This window comes from Ascaphus truei, chromosome 8 (assembly GCF_040206685.1).
Source record: "Ascaphus truei isolate aAscTru1 chromosome 8, aAscTru1.hap1, whole genome shotgun sequence".
Lineage (NCBI taxonomy): Eukaryota > Metazoa > Chordata > Amphibia > Anura > Ascaphidae > Ascaphus > Ascaphus truei.
Window position 1 is genome coordinate 51,267,717 of NC_134490.1, and position 17,569 is coordinate 51,285,285.

Consider the following 17,569-nt stretch of genomic DNA (forward strand, 5'->3'; position numbering starts at 1 on the left):
CAGACGCTGATCTTGCTTATACAAAGCGTTCCATGGCTTGAAAAAGCAGATGACGGTGAATGTGTTGAGCCCTTCTGTGAATAGAAACCTCCCAACTCGACAGTTTCCAGTAGATTTGTTTCTGGGATCCAAGTTCAAAAGAATGAACTGAAACCTTTAATGTTCAGCAACATCGCAGTTACAAGGTGTTAGTAACCCTTTCACGGACGGTTGTAGTGTGATGGTAGAAGAGTAGGTGCTCAACTCCAGTCCTCAAGACCCCGCAACAGGTCAGGTTTTCAGGATATCCCTGCTTCAGCACAGACTGAGCCTCTGATTGAACAACCCATGCTGAAGCTGGGATATCCTTAAAACCTGACCTGTTGGGGGGTCTTGAGGACTAGAGTTGAGCACCCCAACTTTTTTATTTTTTTTTATTTACAACCCCAGAATTGCGTATGTTTTTTATTTTATTAATCCTCTTTCCCTTCCTGCATTTCATGCATAAATATTGTATATTTTATCTAAAATATGGTACAGATAGCTTTTCCCCAATGTTTAATTGACTTTTTTTTTGGGGACCACTACTTTTTCTTAAGTCACTTCAACTACAGACCTTAACTTATACAGGGGCCTGCAACGTGTTGCAAGATGGCAGCACAGAGGGTTTATTTGTATACTAACTGAACGTACCCGTCATTGCTCAGAAATTCTAACAATCCAATCTCATCCCTCCCCTCCTCCTCCTCCTCTCTCCCACGTACCCCCTTCTCTCTCCCTCCCATCACTTTCCTTTAGTACTTTGTGATGTCCCCAATTCTTCCCGTCTCTCTCCTCCTCCCAGCATTCTTACTTTCTCCTCCATGTGTCGACTGACTTCCTTTCTTTCCTTGTCTGCTTTCTGTGTAAATGTATATATGTAAGTATATTCTGTGTACTTTATAGCTATCTCACTCTCATTACTATGTCACTAGTATGATGCCATATGCCAGATATATAGCTAGGGTTGCCAGGTGGCTTCTCCAAAAATACTGGACTCAATGGTGAAAGGTGTGTCAGGTCACTAAGTCCAGGGAGGAAAATACTGGACACATACATGTCCAGTATTACAGTACCTCTCATTTCTTACTGGACAGAGTATCCAAATACAGGACAGTCCAGTTCAATACCGGACACCTGGCAACCCTAAGCCTATCAGGTTACCACACCCAGTGGCTGATTTGTTTAGAGAAATTGTAATAACTCGCAGAATTAAAAATAGATTGTCTAAAAAAAAATAATATGAACCGGCAGGATAACGGACGCGTCAGATATCCTGCCGGTTCATATCATTTTTTTTCATTATGTTGCCACTGGCCGATTAAACCATTTTTAAACATTTTTTGGAGCGATACAGCCTTATCCTTTATCAGCAGCAGTGCAGCACTTACCTTTCCCACACGGGACTCCGTTTCCGGTTTGTAACTTGTAGCAAGGAGCACGCTACCTCTGGACACCATGATTGTGAGTAGCTGGATTTATATACACAAATGCTAAAAGTTCAGCTCCAGGAGACTGCACACTATATGCTGTGAGGGGGTCTATGTTTATCACTTTGGGGTACTCTGTGGCATCCCCTCTGGATATTATTATTCAAGTGTATTTCTCTCCAACTCTGGGAGCCTTATTGATGTCAATAAGCACCTATAGAGCATCGTTTTTTGGTAGATTAATTTCCCTTATTTTCTTTTTTAGAAAACTAGTTGTACAACTCCAGTGTACATATTCATGGGGGGGGGGCAGTGGCCCCTCAAACACGAACCGCCGCTGTAAAAAAAAAAACAAAGGTTTGAAGCGGTTTAAGTGAGTTGTTCCCCCTCTGTGTCTCCCATTTTATTTAAATTTGGGTGGGGAGCATGGGGTTCCTGGAGCCAACCTGCGTTAGTTCCGTTATGGGGACCCCCTGATTCTTCAGATACATTTGGGAAACGTGCCCCCCCTTCCCCCGGAATGTCCTGTTATTTAAATTCCCCTAACCGCGCCGGCCAATGGAAAGTCACGACGGATGACGTTGAACATCCATTTTGTTTCCCCTACATGCTTGCACTACCTTCAGAAGTAAGTATCTGGGGAACCATGTGGTCCCCAAAGCTAAAAAAAAATGTCATGTCTCAGCTCCGGGAGTCCCCTACATCCTACCTGTGTCAAAAAAAAGGTGGGGGGTAGAGTAGGGGGCGCTGCACTTTGAAAGTTTTAAAATGCTGCGAAAGCCGTATTCCTCCCCTTCTCACTCACATCCCCCATTACAGCTGTCACATGTTGCTCACTGTCTAGCACACACGTTCTTCTTCTTGGCTAACAAGTCTGCCTGCAAGATGTTATCTTTATCACAGTTTTGCTTTGTAACCAAACATTGCGAGAAGTATTCCGTCACAGGAGTAGCAGGCGCAGCTTCCAGGAAACAGAATGCATTTTATTTGACGAAGTCTCTTGGAGCGCAATTCTGGTTCTTGACCATAAAAAAGCCAATCCCATTTTAGAATAATCATCCCATTCCCTGCCAGAGGGGCAAGAAATTAATCACAGAGCAACATAAAGCAATACAATGCTGTCCCCTCTGTCAGCACGTCAGTTTAAGCAGCAATAATTCCGCTACAAACGCTTGTACATGCCTAAAATCTGTCCGGGACGTCCCTGCATTACCCCAAGCTGTGATTTCCCTCACCCCCCTCATACCCGAGCTGTGATTCTTCCGCCCCCCCCCCCCTTCATACCTCAAGCTGTAATTTCCCCCCCCCCTCATACCCCATCTATGATTCTTCCCCCCACCCATACCAAAAGCTGTGATTCTCTCTCCCCCCCCCCATACCTCAACCTGTGATTCTCTCTTCCATTAAATGTGATATTAAATTGTATTGTATGTCTTTATTTATATAGCGCCAAAAGTGTACTCTGCGCTTCACAAAGAATACAGTACAGGGAATTAAAATACTTTAAGCGTGGCAAAATCAGACAATAGAAAAGGAAATCCCTGCCCCGGAGAGCTTGCAATCTAAGAGGTTTGAGGGGGAACTTACAGAGACAGCAGGTGAGGGAATAAGTGCTGTAGATGGCAGTGCTTGGCCACAATGGGTGGTAGGAGTGCCTGTGGGACAGTAACCATGAGTGCAGGCTGTTGGGATGCTTAACTTGTGGGGTGAGATTTAAGGTTAGTCAGTATTAAATCAGAAGGTTAACACCATTTACAGGGGAAGAGATGGCAGGGAGGCATGAGTGAGAGCAGGTGTGTATGTCTGGCTTCAGGCTTAGGGAGATCCCCAGCAGCACGAAGGAGTAGATAGAGGGTGTGAATAGAGAATTTGTGTGGATTGTATGACAAACATCCATTCTGTCAATCTTCTTCTTTTTTTTTTTTTTAATCGGCCACAGTCCTATTGCTTTTTCAGCTACTTTGACAAAAATAACATTTCAAATCCAAAATGTCCCCCAATGACCCCCAGAAGTAAAAGTACATTTTTGTTAATCAGCATTTTTTTAATTTCTGGTTTTAGCTGTCAAGCGTAAAAATGTAATGCTAATCAATGCAACCGACAGCAACGGGATGTGAAAGGTACAGTTTGCCTTTACGAAGGCCAGGTTACTAGGCAAGATGTTGGTTCTGCAGTGACCATCAGATATCACAGCTATACTACACCACACTAAAGTAGGAAATTGTTCAATTCTCTTACAAAGCCATAACATGGGATTTCTTAGCTACTGGACATCCTAATCTGTAGGTTATTCAATAAGAGACAGACAGTGGTAACGTTTCAACCTAGGAGTTATGCCATTTATGTTCCCAGTTAGTGGTACCATTCACACATGGGATCCCAATTCTGATCCATTCGGCCAAATTCCTTCAAAATTGCTCTCTTTAATACAGATTGTTTTTATATTTGCGAAAATCCCCTTCAAGGTCACATTCTGCAGCATCCTCTAAACCAGGGCTGCGCAAGCTGGGGGGCGCAGGGGTTACAGAGGTCCCGCCCTCTCCACCAAGTTATTTAAATTAAATGCCGGGGGGCGTTGCGAGGCCTTTGTAACTAACTTGGAAGAGAAAAGGTCCCTGTCGATGCACACTCCTCTGCTAATATTGAAAAAATAAATACATTTTATTGAACATAGAAAGAAACATAAATGTCTTTTGAAACATAATACAGGTGTGCAGAGTAAATTAATTTTGTTCTCAACAAGAAGGGTTAATAGTTCAAATCCTGCAGGTAAAACACTTGTGTGATCTTACTGATGGAGTTAATGAGTAATAACACAGTGGTGAGCAATGGTATTGCCATCTAAATGCTAGTACTGTATGTAGCTAAAAAGATTTGTGACTACTGCAAGGCCCTGCTTCTCGGCGCCCCGCTTTTCAGCGATCGCCGATATGGCGATCCCGAGAAGGGGATCGCCATGTCTGCGCATGCACAGAACGGGCCAGTCCGGGGTCGCGCATGTGCAGAACGAGTCGGTCTGTGGTCATGCATGCGCAGAATGGTTTTTTTTTGCCAATGGTGTACATCCATAGAACGGCACACCGAAAATCCGGTTCCGCTTTCCGGCGATCTTCGCTTTGTGGCGGGTCCTTAGAACGGAACCCGCTGCATGACTGGGGCCCTTCTGTACTCAACTGCAGAGTGTTGTTTGTACTGCTCCATTGCTACAGTTAAGGATTGAATGGTGGGCGGATGTCTGCCTATAAGGCGGGTAGTTGAAAATGTGAGCTGTTGGAATGCTAGAAGGCTATATTTATTCCCATGTCTGTTGTAAAAACCACAATTACTAATGATGGTAAGCGTCCTGTGGGTGATGACGTCAGTAGCACGTCACGAACGCGACTGAAACGAAGGTTTCAGTCACAAACTAGTGTGCCGAGGCATTATGTTGTATGGTGAATAACTCTCAAGCAGTGAGCTAAACTAAGATGTGGGCCGGTCTGGGCAACCACTAGTTGAGGTAGAATTGATCACTTAGGAGGCTAGGCTCCGCTATACATAGACGGTGTTTCCAAGTAATAACAAGCCGTGTGAAGGGGCTTAGCACTACCAAGCACCTCATTCAGTCAAAATCATGATGTGGGCCAACCTGGGCAACCACTAGTACCAGCTAGAATTGGAATAGAATTAATGATACACTTTATCTTCCATGGTAGACGTTAAGGGCAGTGGCAGACCACTATAGCAGCCTTTAGGGTCAAAATATTCTATATAGGATGGGGAAGAAATTGTCAACGGGGTTTGGTGTATATAAATCCCTGTCCCTTTCACTCGCTCCAGATGCTGAAGACATGACATTAAAATCATATATCTACCAGTAGCTGATCATCAGGACGCTTACCATCATAAGTAAATGTTCTATTTACAACAGATATGGGAACAAATATAGCGTTCTAGCATTCCAACAGCTCAAATATTGAACTAATTGCCTTCTAGGGAGACATCCGCCCACCATTCAATCTATAACTGCAGCATTGGAGCAGCACACACACACACACACACACACACACACACACACACACACACACACACACACACACACACACACACAAATCTTTTTAGCTACATACAGTACTAGCATTAGGATGGCAATACCATTGCTCACCACTATGTTATTACTCATTAACTCCATTGTAAGATCACACAAGTCCAGTTTACCTGCAGGATTTGAACAATTAACACCTCTAGTTGAGAACAAAATGTATGTACTCTGCATTCCAGCGCTAGTATTAGGTGTGGCCAGGACTCCCCTCTGGGTATCCCCGTGTGGCCCCCTTGGTTCCCCGCTTACCTCCGGTATACAGGAGGTACAGTGCCTTGCCGGAGCTCAGTGGGGAGCAAGAGCCGAGGGCGCCACCATGTTGGATTACGCACGCGAAGTACATGATGCGCAGTAGCATCAGAGTGCCGGCGGCTATTACAGATGCCCACACATGCGCAGGAAGGTGCTAGATAGCGGTAACCATTAGTTATAGATCCGCAGGGGAACTACAATCCCCACAATGCAGAGGGGCAGTCAGTCACATGTCGCACAACAGCCAATAGGGCTGCAATAATCCCCTGCAGGAGATACTGATACATGTGGTGCTTCTGAGACCATGCAAGTCGGAGCTGGGACAGGAATAGGGTAGGTTGTGTGTGCAGGGTGTCTGTGGCCTAAAGCATTGCAGGCTCCAGCAGGGACTGGTTGTAGCCAGAGGAAAGGCACACTCTCAGAGTATATCCCAATGACAAACTCAGATTCCAAGCTGTTATTTTTTATTTGCTACCCACAGGCAAGGGGCTTAACTACAATGAAGGAACACAATTAGAATGTTCCACTGCAGCGACCTTCTAATTACCTAGAAATCTGTTATAAAGCACTGACAATGAGCCCAGGGCTACAGGAAAATGCTGAGCTTGGCACATTTGACTAGTAACAACACAACCAGACATAATTTTGCCCCTTTTATCTTGGGATCCCTGGCTTTCAAATGCCTAACTGGTAACTTCACTGGTCCCAAGGTTCAGCAAAGTATCCGGCCGCTCCTCCTCTTACCGTGCACCCCACACCTGGAACAATCTAACGAAGACTCTCTCAGCTGCCACCAGTCTAAGTTCTTTCAAAACTAAAGCGGTCTCACATTTTAATCTGGTCTGTAACTGTTACATACGCCTATAACATATATTATCTATAAGGCTGAGTCCCCGCTGGCGCTGAGCGCGCTCATGCTTGAAGAGCGCTCCAAGCATGAGCGCCGGGTGTCCTGCTTGTACGCACGCGGGGGGGGGCATTAAGGGTAGTTGAGCGCTCGGGTAAGTATACTTTTTTGTTTATCTAAGCTCCGATCGCGGGTGAGCGCATGTGCCCGGGCACGAGCGCCGCTCATACCTCATGAGCAGGGACTTATATAGATATATGTAAGTAACTGCCACAAGTGCCGCCCGCTGAGTGCTAGCGAGAACTTAGCCTAACTGTGCATGCTATGTCTTTATGACTCTGTGCCCACGACATACTTTAGTTCCCGGTAAAACATTTTATAAATAAAGAAAAGCTGGAAAACCAGCTAGCGTGGTTTAGGGACACCCAATTTGAATCAGGTGAAAAAATAGTAAGAAAATACAGGATTGCTGTTTAAACGTACAATTCTATACAGCTCTATACTTATGTAGCCCCCCTCCAATTAGGGACTACTACTTTCAGTTAACTGTGTGGGCTCATGCAGGATAACGCCCCTCTCCCCTCATATGACTGAGCCACCTTTGCTGAAGCAGGGATATTCTTAAAGCAGCAATATTACTTTCTCCTTTTTTTTTCTTCTTATTTTTATATGTAAAGCATGTGACGATGTATAATTCTACATTATTACCTACGCTGGCAATCGTTTGGTGCTGCTGTGATTAATCTGGCAAAATCCTGTTTGTGTGCCTAACGAAATGGCCGCATTTTAACTTTGTGCTACAGGCTGTGAAATGCTGCAGCTGATAAGTAATATTATATTACTACGTGTAACATATTGTAAACTGTAACAGTGTAACTGTCACAGCTTTCAGAGTAATAGACAGTCTGCTGTTTGGAACACACCAACAGATGTTTGTGTTACTTTGTTGCCAAAGAGCAGAGCTCACAAAGGTGTGCGTCAGACCCTGTATCAAATGAGGAAGTGGCTGTGACTTTCTAAATGGTTGCTGTAGCAACCAAAGGATGATTAAAATCATTAAAAATGTTATTAGGACCTGAAAAAATGATTTATTATTTTTGTTCCATATATTAAGATTTAAATGTAATTAATTATTGGCACAATTACACTCTGTGCCCTCATACATAGTATAAGAACCCCCTGATGAAGCTCAGTCACGTGTGATGCGCGTCGAAGTGCGTCACTCAAGTCGGTTCAGGCGCTTGCACTGCTGGATGCCCCTGGAGTTTCCTGCATTACCAGCAGGGTTACCACCTTCTACTGAAAGCCAACCCAGAGTAAAATTTTAAAAAATTGTCTCTTATCTGCGGCGGTGTGGTGCGGTGCGGTGGCATCTCACGGCATCCTCCTGCATCTCCACTACAACTCCTATGAACATGGCTGCGCAGCAACAAATGACGCTGCGTTGCCATGACAATGGAATGCTATGTGACATCATGACATTGCACTGCATCCAGTTGCAATGGCAACGTGACGCCATGTAGCATCCTGTTCTCGTGGCGGCAGCCATGTTAATTGGAGCTGCAGGAGGATGCCAGTCACTGCCGCACCCCGCCGCCACCCAGAGATTAATAGGCTTAACCCGTAGCCAAGTGCCCAAAACCCATAGTCTCCGGTCAAACCCAGAGTGGTGGCAAACCTGATTACCGGTTGGTCCGACAGCCTGGTGCCCCAGCTTCAGAGGACATTCCTCCCATCTATTGCGGTATTCATGTGCGGTGCTCCATCTATTGCTTATAATTGTAAGTCTGGATGTTATGTACGTTTACGTTTGCTGGTCTATACATTTACCCCTGGTGCACCTTGTCTGTTTGCTTTCTTGTTCTTGGAGGTCCGTTCTGGGTCTCCCCTGGCGAGTGAACGGAGCACTCGCAGAAATAAAGGCAGCAAAGGGGAACTGCATGGATCAATTTATATTTTTGACCCACTTTATTGTGAAGAGGCTAGCGCACGTGGAACATTTCTGTACCCTCTCACACACACACTCACACACACACACTTAGAGTGGACACTTTCACTGGTGTGGAATAGAATAGAAAAAAAACGACAATAAGGTCAAAGACAAAAACTATGGCTATATGAAGCCAATGATCATGAACAATAAAAGCGGGGCACTGACTGGGTTAAGTGTAGGGTAAACAATGCTGTGATAAGAAGTAATGGAAGAGTGGAGATAGGGTAAATCCGTGAAAACCAGACCTGTTACGCTGATGAGGAGAGATATATTCTCCACCGCAAGCCAACTGCAGCTGCAATGTATAGGCCCGTGTCTCCGTGTGAATGTGCGGTATGGAGTAACTCTATTACTCACATTCAATCACCGTTCCCTTCTCCTCGTCATCCGCCTGATGTACCCAGGATAGGGTGATCCGTTACCCCTTGTTGCGTCTCTCCGATACAAAAAATGTAGAGCAGGAACTGATCTTCTGTTTCTACTTTCACTGGTGTATTAGTTTTTGTTTTTTTACAAAATTGTGCAAGAAAATTATAAATAAGCAGGAATAGGCTAAAATGACATCAAATTAAAAAAAATGCTTAAAGAAGCATACAACCATTAAAACTATTCGGAAACTAAAATTCATCTAACTGAAAAACTTTTAATAATTTAAAAAGATATCTCTATGCTAATCTATACACACACACACACCAACTAACAATGTTCACATAACTGGAACGGAGTCAGATGGTGGTATATGTATGCCAACCTAGTATTTACTCAACAATGTTTCCCAACTAGAACTGATTCACTGGATTCTAAGAGAGACTTAGGGGGTAATTCAACATAGTCCTATTGACTATAAAGGGGAGGGGGGATTTTCAGCCATTAGGACTATATACCAGACTATAGGGGAGTATTGTCAACTTGGGCCTATATATTAAAAAGCCCTTAGAGTGGTATATCTGTATGCCAACCCAACACCGGTAATCTATCAGTGTTACTCAACTAGAACTGCTTCACTGGTATCCTGTACAAGTAGAGTAGAAATTGACCCAACACAGGTAACCTATCAGTGTGTTAACCGAACTGGAATGAATTATAAAGATATTATAAGAGTTGGCACGTGTATGGAGTATCCAGATTAGCGGTTCAGTTTAATCTGAACTATAAGTACTACCAGGACCCGGAGAGTCCGAAATATCCCCTTGGTTTTCGAGGACCTGCCAATTCTTAATACAGACCTGCTGGCTATAGGGGTACAACCTACTATAGTGGAAGAAACAATGTAGCAAGCATTTCAAAGCTGCAGCAACATATTTCTTCAATCTCATAGCACCTATGGATTCATATGTTTATTAATTAATTGTCTATTAAAAGAATCATGTATTAGAAAGGCATCATAGAGATATAATAATAGCATGTTCTTGTATAGCGCTGCTAGTTGTAAGCAGTGCTTTACAGAGACATTTTGCAGGCACAGGTACCTGTTCCGTGGAGCTTACAATCTATGGGGTTTTTTTGGTGCTTGCGGCACAAGAAAGTGACTTGCCCAAGGTCACAAGGAGCCAACACTGGGAATTGAACCAGGCTCCCCTGCAACAATCTCAGTGTCAGTCAGTGTCGTTACTCACTGAGCCACTTCTTGGTTTTAAATATTTTGTTCCATACATTCTAACATGTCTACAACAGTATCTGGCTACAGAAGGAATTCACAAAGAAATATATGAAGAGGATGAAACAGGGAACTAGATCTTTAACCTTTTCAGAGCCAGAGGGAAATGGGCAAAGAGTCTCATTCCTGGTCATGCCAAGTTGGTTTGTGAAATATGAGAAGGCAAACCATTAGTCAAAAGATCCCTACAGAAGTGCCCTAATACTATCACAACCACATGGGACTCCGGTAAAGCTCATCAATGCTGAATTTTGGAACCGCTGATCACACAGTAATGAAAGTGCTATGGGTTGCACTGGGTTCATATTTTTGAATTTACATAAAGGGCAAAGGTTCCCTGTGTCACAGGCTGTAAGTTCGGCGCACAGCCCAATTTTACTCCGTGCCAATAACCCAGCTGGAATTTTATCTATTGCACACACTGATTCATAAATCCATCACCCGTCACACTGCCCTTCAGCCCAAATAAGATCTGCTACTGGTAACGGCCATGAACACAACATCTGGAAGACGATGGACAAGATTGTCCAATAGCTGCCCTGATGCAGTCAATATGCATCCCAAGGTTACAGCGCTCAACTTCTGCATTGGGAGTCATGTAGCAAAAACCCAGAGGTGACCGAGATTAAGACCCTCCCATGGTGGTCTGATTTGCATTGCAAGCGAAGAAGGGGAAGTGACACTTTTACGTTGTGTCTTTTTATTAAGGTTTACTTGTTTTCATGTTTGATGTCATTGTTATTACAAGAGGAAGTAGCACTGATACAAAAAAAGCTGCCTACTGGTAATAAAAGACGCATATCTTTGAAGTGGGAGAAGCCTGTTCCTTGTGAACTTGGGAAAGTTATTTTATCCACAGTGGCCCAGGCAAAACCAACTGAAGTGAGGAGCAGGACATGTATTGTCCTGTAAATTAGAGAGCCCCTAATTAATATGCTTTCAGCTTATATTACCCCTGTTGGGGAACATTTGAGTTCCATTTAAATGAATGTGATTGCAAGCTTTACAGCCTATGTAAAACATGGTATTCACTGCCAACACCATATGAGTTACAAATGTGCATATCTTTGAGGGGTCCAGGGCTGCCGACAGCTCTCCCAGTTCCCAGGACTAATGGTCTTTAACTAGGCCCCAGGTTGTTACGCAGGAGTAGTAGTTCGGGGTCTATCCTGTGGAGTGCAGGGGTGAGGGCGCCATTCAGTTAGAACCCGCGACAGGAAGGGACTCGATCGGCCAATCACACAAGTTGCATCCAATTTGTGGAACTTTTTGTACCAGTTTTAAACCAGTGAGACTTTGCAAGTTCTCTATGTAAGAGGAATTAACATATTTATGCTTGTCAGCACTAAGAAAAATAGGTACCTTTATGTACTTTTACTTTATATGTAAATAATAATAGCAAGTATAAAACGTGAGTTTCTTTTTTATAACTAACGCGATGAATAATTGGTGTAAGTTACTTCAGTTCCTCTCTGACTTTGATAAATGAAACTGTACCCCAACACTTGGTAACTACAAATATGACCCTCCCACTGGACGTCAAGCATGCAGCAGGCACTGTAGAGTCTCTGGCCCATTTTCACAAAGGGGTGCTAAGTTTTAGCATGTCTTCCCGCCTATTCATTTGAATGGGAGATAGGGCATGCTAAAGCGTAGCACCATTTAGTGAATATGGGCCTCTGCCCAATTCTCAGCTAAGATCAGCCACCTAAAGTAATTGTGCCCATTCCTGCCTGGGTGTAAGGGCAGAGGAGAGCTGCATTGTTTGTTCGTTTACAGTCCCCCTGGGTTAGAGCACCTGAGGAATTCATGCTTACTACATGTAAAGAAGCAGGTCTAACAAAATTGACTGTGTGTGTGTGTGTGTTTATGTACAATTCAAAAATGCAAATGTTCTACTGTTAAAATGATCTTTTTAGAAAGCAGAATGCATATGTTAACTCATTAGCAGCCAGGGTGCCCAGAAAAGCCCTGCTTTGCAAATAATAAGGGCGTGAGGCCGGCCAGCCAGCCACGGATTGATACGTTTGATGCACATACATACTCACATCTGGGTGTTTAGCGGATGTAAAAAAAAAAATCTAAATGTGCAGTAATTGATAAAACAAAAACAAATATTTTCGTAATATGTCATAACTAACCCATTCCGCCATCAGAGGAGCCTACGATGCATTGCAGTGTGTTTTCTGGCAGCAAATGGGTTAAACTCTTCCTATGCTACATACAACCACTCCCAAAAGATATTGACACAAAAAGGTTGACACAGGCTACTTGATCTGATGTAAAACATGTATTTGCACCATTTATCGGCATAAAGACCAGCGTCAGAGCCTCATCAATACATTAGTCTTTCCTCAACTTTTTTTGTTATTTCCACATACAGTAAATAGTAGGACTCCCCTTGTCATTACTTTCAGGCAATAAGGCACCCTGTATTTGCCCCTGCAGAGCCTCCAATCATGGTAGCAACGTTAATTCCATAGTAGCCTTGTAATGGGTTACTGACCACGTACACTCAGAAGGTTAGGAACAGAGGCTAGATTATAATTAACATCCTTAGCACAGACAGGGTTAAATGTCTGCTCAGCACCACTCTACGTACCAATGAACCTCCTCGCTTCCTGTAGCCCTGAATGTTAGTTTGCAGACACGGTGCAACATTTGGAACCTGAAAATTGATTGCTTCAAATCCATCCAAAACAGAATCCATCCTGCTAATTACCTGCTTCTTCCTTCACCATGACAAGCGGAACTCCCCTGGCGCAGCTCTGAAACCCGCACAGATGAGCTCACACGCCCTGTCTACCACACGGCACGACTCAATCCAGCAGATATAGATGGAGAGAAGCACAAGAAAGCAATGAAATAGGGATGAACAGGAGAGGCGCAGGCAGTTTCCACCGCAGTGTCCTGCTGCTGGGAATGACAGCTCTGGCTTGCTAGTGGACTCTGCTCTCTGTGCTGGTGCTAGCAGCTGCCGCTATGTAACACATGCAGGATTCCTGTATGCCTATCTGCTGTCATGCAGCCACCACCTCACATTCTACATTCCTTCCCCGCCTGTGATCTGAACCAGTCTGATTTACAAGGGGCAAACTCCACAAGAACATATAGCCCAATGGCAGTGTTACCGTAGTAGCATATGTTTCAAAATTAACATGGTACACTATAGAGCAGAACAGAGCACTACAAATGCACCATTCCCATTCGCTAAGGCAATGGTTTCTAATCTTTTTTTAGTTTAGGAACCCTACAATTATATTGTGAAATTCGGAGGAACCCCAACCCTCTCTAATAGCGCGTCTGAGATCAGATGCATTGCAATGAACCCCAACCCTCTTTAAAGTGAGGAACGTAATCAAACTTAACGGCCGACACATCAAAATAATTTAAACAATAATTATTTTTAAAAAAAATTCCTGGCAATACTTGTGAACAGTATTTGAACCCAGATTTTACTAACCAATTATTTGCTTTATCTCTCTCTGCCACGTATCTTTTTAGTTGTTTATTTGACTTGTAGGTGTGAATAAACCTGATTATATTACTGTTAATTATGAACCTAGTTTTCAACCACCCAAGAAACACATCACTGACATTAGTTCAACTTGGCCCCTCCTCATGCCCTTTTACCCCTTCAAGCTCCTAATATGTAGTCACCAATGTAGGTAAATGGCAATTTTTTATCGATTTGCAGGGCTATGGGGCACACCGGGCTATATTGAATTAACCCTAATGGAGTATCCTTAATTCTTTAACTGCCTTAAAGCAGCAGTCCAAGCAGTCATTTTTTTGTTTTGTTTTGTTTTTTCCCCTTTAATATGTGCATCAATACAATCCACACAATGATAGCTAAGTTGTCGATAATCGGCGAAGATTCGGCTCTGAGGTTCACTAAATGGCTGTCAGTGCAGCAAAAGAGGACCAAAGATGCAAAATTATGTGGGGAACATCATGTGGCCAGGCAGTCTCTAGATACAATTGGTGCACTGCTAGAGAGAGGGCAGGGCTCAAAAACGGGTGTGCCAGAGCCTGTTTCTGAAGAGGAAGGGGGTGTGACTTTGTAAATGGTTACTATAGAAACAAAAAATGCTTGTTACATTATAATACATTAAAATGTCAGAGTTGTTTTTTTTTTTTTTTTTTTAAATGCTACGAGTATTTTCTCATAGTACAGAAATGATTTAAAAAAAAACAAAAAAAAACACATGTAGGATACTGCTTGGTCTGCAGCTTTAAAGGTGCAATCCTACAGTCGGCCAGTTGAATTTCTTAGGGCTTCCGAATAGGGATGTGTTTGTCAGTCAAGTATTTTCTTTACCCTTATCCGACGCTGTCCTCATCGGAGAACCAAGAAAGATAAGGAGAGGTTGGATGGGGGGACTCTGGCTGTATAAGCGCTTGCTGATCACACAGTGACATCACACAGAAGGAAGCTGCCAGAGAACACCAAACCCTACCCAAATCTCACTTCAAAAAAATTATGTTAAATACTTATAGGTGTCAGATTTGGGTAGAAAGGGTATCAATGACTGATGACAGCCCTTATATATGTCATTAGGTCACTTTGATCCTAGGAAGGATTGCCCATCAGCAGGAGTGCCAGGTAGTTATTGATACCTGTTATTTCACAGTGCAAGTGTCACTGCCTGAGGTCCTAATTCAATATGCTGTGAAGTCGTTTTCTTTCTGTCAGGGAAGCTTTAAAGTTTGTTTACATGAATTGGGCTTGAAGCTTCCCAGGCAAGGTTAAATTGGCTTCATATCATATTGAGGACCTTAGGAAACATGTTTAGTCACAAAAGCATAGAATTTATCAGCTGATTGTCCGTGAAGCAGAACGTACAACACAATGCATATTGATGCAGAGTGCTATTCATTTATTTGCATAAACATTATTTCCTGCATAGTTACAGGACAAATCTGATTTTCACGGTGGGGGCGGGGGACCTGTATAGCATGGTGGGCCAACTCCAGTTCTCAAGGGGCACAAACAGGTCAGTTTTTACGGTAATCCCTGCTTCAGCACAGGTGGCTCAATCAGTGGCTCAGTCAACCTGAGCCACCTGTGCTGCAGCAGGGCTATCCTGAAAACCTGACCTGTTGTAGAGGGACTGCAGCTTTAACACAGGATTTCTCCATGTTTATGAAAGAACATGTGAGTTATTTAGTTCACTGCAGTGGAGGTCAGTGAAACAGACTGCTGCAAAGAACTGTCAAAATGGGACTTCAGTCATGTGATCCCCATAAGGCTTTTGTTGTTAAACATAATAGAATTACAGCCTGGGGCTACATGTGAAACAGAAACAAAGCATTCAGTCATGCAAGTAAGGTATTGCCTCATAATGTACAACGTTTGTAGGCTGCTTTCTTAACCCCTATTGATAAGAATGGTGTCAGCAACACACGAAGGGTTAATTTTCATCTCTGTTCATGAAAATGTCTTTAAATACAATGTATAACCCTGTTCATTTAATGTAACCATGTGTTATCATAAATGTGCCCAGGACATACGTGAAAACGAGAGGTAACTCTCAATGTACTACTTCCTGGTAACACATTTTATAAATCTCAACCAGGAGGAAGAGTAAGGCTGAGGACAAAGTGCACGAACCAAGGCACGAACAAATTCATTAAGTGCACCAGTCCAAGCATACTGCGCACGAGGTGACGGCGCGGCAGGGTTTGGAGGAGACAAATCCATTTGATTTTTCGCGCAAGGGCCGCGTCACGTGAGCCGTTTGAACCAATGAGGGCGAACCAGCCTGGTGACGTCACGGCCACGCCTCTCCGACGCGCGCGTCAACGAAGGACACAGAAGGCTCAGGCGTCTACTTGAGCTTTGTCGCGTGTGCACACTGTCTGCAGCCAAAGCTTAAATGAATGAAGATGCTGGTCTCTGCAGTGAGAGACATTTGTTTGAGACTGTGCTTCCTGTTTTAAAAATGGTCAAATTACAACATCATTTCGAATATATACTGAGGGGGATAATGCATTTAATGCTGGCATTGCTACATAACAATAAACAGATATTATTAATTCAGCAGATTTAAAGAGTCCCTGAGCTGCATTTTTAAAGATGTCCATGTCTGGTAAGCAAAAAAGATACACTAGATTCTTCCTGTGCATCCTCAGGTACACTTTATGTTCTTAGTAATATAAGCTTGTAACATATCAAATACTTGCTGGTCCAATAAAAGGCATCATACCCCCTACTCTCTCTCCCACCTTTGTTACTACATGGAAGAAAGGACCAACACAGCGACCCAACCTTCTTCGCTCATTAACATAAGGTTTTTTTTGAAGACTGATGATTTCTCTTCTCCTCTTTGACCCTTACTTTCTTCTTCATGCCCATGACTCTCCACTCAAAAATATATAGACGTATACATGCACTTAAAAATTACAGATACTTGTGGGTGCTGAAACTCAATAATGGTGAAATCCCATAGAAAGGAAACGAAAAGAGTAGCACTCCAAAATAGTGGTCGAATGGTTAGTATTTATTTAGCCAATATTTTCTGTCCAACACAGCAGACCTTTCTAACCTTGAGAGCGGAACGTTGGATGAATAAATACTAACCACTTGACCACTATTTTGGCAAGCTACTCTTTTTGCTTCATCTCGACTGAAAAAGCAACATGCTGAACTATAAAGCAACACTGGCTATGACTAAATACTTCTAGCAATCAGGTGTTCTTGACAGTGATTGAGTTGAGATTGGGCTGAAAAACTTATTGTACTCCAATATTTTTCTATCAGAAAACTACTGGAGAATTTCACAAATAAATATGTTATCAGGATGAAAAAGTTAAAAATATGTGATACGAATCTACACATACAGTAGAGGCAACTCTTATTCTAACAAAAACCAGTGGCAATTCCCCAAAAAACCCAGGAAACACCCAGGTACATTCTGAATACATGCCTTAAACTTTCCTTAAACTAGCCCCAGCATTTCTGCATTGATTAATGGCCTATCAGATTAACAGCGGGGGTCCCTGGCAGTCCCATTCAAACTGAATTGGACTGCCAGGGATCCCTGCTGTGTTAATCCTATGGGTCGTTAGTCAATGCAGAAATGCCTCAAACTAGCCCAGAACATACCCAGCACATACCCAGCACATACCCAGAATGTAACCCGGCTAGTTTACGGCACATGTTAGAATAAACGTTGCCTCTATTGTAGAAAGTGGGCAAAACTAAAGACTGGTTTAACATGGTGTGTACTGTATGACATCTGGTTTAACATGGTGTGTATGACATCTGGTTTAACATGGTGTGTATGAC

General features: G+C 43.2%; 1 protein-coding gene across 26 annotated transcripts in view; it reads right to left on the bottom strand.

Annotated features, from left to right (window-relative positions):
• ABLIM1 (actin binding LIM protein 1) overlaps positions 1-17,569 on the bottom strand; it is a 233,540-nt gene that overhangs the window by 168,839 nt on the left and 47,132 nt on the right. The window contains exon 1 of one of the 26 annotated variants that reach the window (XR_012803549.1): positions 13,001-13,266. The exons of 24 other annotated variants lie outside the window; for them this stretch is intronic. The gene's annotated coding sequence lies outside the window, so the exon portion shown is untranslated. Of the gene's footprint in view, positions 1-12,880; positions 13,267-17,569 lie in introns of those variants that run through there. One more of the 26 variants, XR_012803556.1, reaches the window with a different exon arrangement.